Raw genomic sequence first — 3,832 nt, forward strand, 5'->3', positions numbered from 1 at the left:
GTCACGCAGCATAGCGATAGAACGAAGCAACTAGCATAGCAATGATAGTAGTGAGATCCAGGGTAGCGGTCATCTTGCCTGAAATCCCGCTAGGAAGAAGAACGAGTCCATGAAGAAGACGAACGGGAGTAGTCGAACGAATCCTCACAATCGCGACATTACCGGAACTAAGAAGCAACCCCGGAAAGAAGCAAACAACATGGTAAACACACAAGCATAAACATGGCATGATGCACAAACAAATATGATGCATGACCGGTTTAAAGAGGTATGGCATGGCAAAGTGCAACAAACAACACTACAAATTAAGTGGAGCTCAATATGCAACGAGTTGCATATTGACGAAATACCACAAGCAATTATTTAGTTGATCTCGGTTAAGCTACCAAACAATATTAAATGTTGCTAAACATGGCAAGAGGTGAAGCATATGGAAACTAACTATTTAGGCAAGTTTAAATGAGGCCGGAAATAACAAACAACAATTCCGGAAAATCCCCATGTGCATAAAATGAATTTGGTATTGTTCTGTCCTAAACCATATTTTAAGTTTGTTAGACAGCAAAATAAAGTACAGCAAGTTAATCTATGCATTTTTCTACCCCATTTGCATATGAAGTTTATGAAAACCCGAGTTACGGTTAATTAGTTATGAAATAAATCATTTTAACATGTCATTTAAGCAAATTAAGTCAAACAGCAAGTTAAACATTTTAAACATGGATGAAAGTGGCATATTATGAAACTAGATAAAATTCTAAGCATTTTACATATAAAGTTTGATTAATTTGGATGCATACATATTTAGTTATAGGCATTTTAAAACAGTGGCAATTCGGTAAATATGCATGCACTGGAAAATGGTAAAATACACAGAGTGGGGAAAAATATGCACGGGCCCGAAGCATCACAATGCAGCGGCCCAGATGAGGATTCGGCCCATGTGGCTGTGAGAGTGTGCAAAATTACAAGAAAACATAGCAAAAAATTGGGGTCGCTGGGACTCGAACCCCAGACCACTCGAATGAATAGTGGTCGCACTAGCCACTGGGCTAGCTGTGTGTTTGTGATACAAACTGCTCCCACGCTCTCTTGGGCTATCTAACGACAGGTCGAGCTTGGCCATGGCTGCACGGCGACAACCGACGGCGAGGGCAAGCGCAAGCGACAACCGTTGGGGTTATGAACCTGCGGCGGGCGTGCGGAAACTGGCGAGGGAAGCGGTGCTGGGACGCGCGTGTGCTGTGCGCGTATGTGCAGAAGGCGCATGGCTGTGAGGAGCTCGAGCACCTCGTCCATGGCGTACAAGATGCAGTTGGTAGATGCAATCGGGGCAAGGCGAGGCCCTTGCGCGTGCACTTACATGCGTGGGTGTGTGCCCTGAGAGGGTGCAACCGTGCGTGCGGGTGTCCGGGCACGAGCAAGAGCCCGTCTCGGACATGGAGAAGATGAGGACCGAAGTCGCACGGGTGGTGTTCCGCGGCTGCTGCGCGGGTGGCGCCTCGGTCTTGTGTAGTGCGAGCGCGAACAGAGAGGGTCGAGCGCGTGCGGGAGTGTGCAGGAGCATGCGAGGTGAGTTTCCGAAACTCGTCCATGGCGGATATGGAATCGGCGACTCGGGAAGACGACTACGATGACATAATTGAACCGGACAGAGAGATGGGGAGGAACGGGGCTTCACCGTGGGGGTGCTGCAGGAGTCGTACGATGTCGATGACGGTCGAAGGATGCGTTGGTCGCCCGTGTTCATGACGTAGAGGAGGCAGAGGAAGAAGACGAAGACATGGACGTGGATGACGGCATGGAGGCGATCCAGTTCAGCCACCCATCGGAATCGGTCGGGGACGAAGACGGGGTGCAGGAGGACATGTCAAAGACGAGCTTGAGGCCCTCCGGCCACGAGAACAATGACGGACGTCGATGGTTTATCTCTCTGCTCTCGGTCCTCTGATTTGTGAAAGAAGAAGCAGAGGGAAGGGAAAGAGGTGGCGGCAGCGAGAGGGGAAGAGGGAAAACCTAGGAGGGCTCGGACGCCAAGAGGGGTTGAATAGGGGTGCGGGCGCGGCTGGCTCAGCCACCGTGGCCATGTGCCTCGCTCGGCTATGCGAGTTACTGAGAGAGAGAAAGAGAACAATCGAGGTGGAAGAAAGGAGCGGACTGGTGAGGCTGGCAAGCGGGCCCGGCGAAGTGAAAACAGTGCCAGCGTGGGAATTTTACCAGAGGGAGGTTTCGAGGTGGTGAGCGGGCCGGGGACGCGCACTAGTGGGCTGGACGATGACGCTCATGGAACCGGTGCTAGAAGGCTGGAGTCCAGGTAAAGCCCCTCTCTTGTATGCATTCTTCTCTTTCTTTCTTTTCTTCAAACAGAAAACAGAGAAAACAAAATGCACAGGGATAGGAGAGTGGCGTGTGAGATATGAAAATATCCTCAGGACCCTGGTGTTATGTGGAATTTGATAAAATTGAGTTGGGCATTTTTAGAGGTAGAAAACTAAATCATGTTTGAATTAAATTCAAACTTGCTCCATTTTTGAACCCAACCAAAACAAGTACAATTGAGATCAAATTTGTCAGAGAGGTATAAGGCAATGAGCAGGATTTATAGGAAAAGAATGAACATTTAGGGAGGACAGAAAAAGGCACTAGCAAAAATTAAAGGAATAAGAAGGAAGAAGGAGGTGTTGATGCATGGGTTGATTTGAGAGACATAGCCAGGGGTGTGGTCACGTGCAACATGCATAGAGCAAGACAACATCATGAATAATGCGATGCACATGATGATTATGATGAAATGCAAAATGACAAAAGGCACAATGCAATGTAAACATTGGTGTTCATGAAGCAAGAAGCAAATATGACAAGGCACTCAACATGATCATGGCATAAACATATAGGAATGAAATATGCAAAACAATTATGATAATGCAACAAACACAAAACCCACACAGCAACAACTAAAATAAATGGAAGGGCAACTGAAGCGTCGGTCTCGGGGCGTTACAATCTATCCATCCCATGGATGACACGAGCCATCTCATTATGGTTGTGTCTTTCAGCATACATATTTTTCATCTTAATGACGATTCTGTGGCGGCTGCTTTGGAATCAGCGATTGGGGGTTCGACCATTGAATTGTCGGTTCAAATCATCAAAGACAAAGTATTCTCTTTCATTGTCTCCTGCAAGCAAGTTGGCCTCTACATTCTTCAGTTGAGATCGTTTGCGTGCCCACAATTCAAATGTTATTTTCACCTTTGGGGGAATGGTGGTCCTAATTGGAATCGTGAGTTTAAGATCTGGGAAAAGGAGTGTGACACTGAGTAGATTCTTGTTAGTCCCTCCAAAAAGCGTGCCACTTTGGGATTGCTTGCTATGCATAAACCCCTAGCTAAATCTTGAATTAGATCGGGTTCATCTTTGAGGAAGAATCTTTCTTTTGCCACGTTCCAACAGTACCCTGCTTGCAAGGGTTATAGATACCCAGCTACACAACCTTGTGTTGATGCGATTTATGATGCCGGCTACGACGTGAATCCACGTGAGAAAGTGATCATGCCTCCACCGCCGGTGACCAACCTCCAGTGGACGGTGGCGACGCCACCCATCTCTTTCAGAACGATCAATGTCCCTGCCAGGAACACTTCCGTCATATACGGATCTACACCTAACCACTTGGGTAAAGATTTGCAGGTGTCACATGATATCGTGGCACGTGATTGTGTTGCACCGGTCTATCCAGCCCAACATGCCTTGCCGGCCCAGCATGGCTCCCCGGCCTCAGGTGGTGTTGTTACGGCCCAATCTACACTCCAACCACCTCTAGCCCTTTTGG

The sequence above is a fragment of the Triticum aestivum genome, chromosome 4B (assembly GCF_018294505.1).
Source record: "Triticum aestivum cultivar Chinese Spring chromosome 4B, IWGSC CS RefSeq v2.1, whole genome shotgun sequence".
Taxonomy (NCBI): Eukaryota; Viridiplantae; Streptophyta; class Magnoliopsida; order Poales; family Poaceae; genus Triticum; species Triticum aestivum.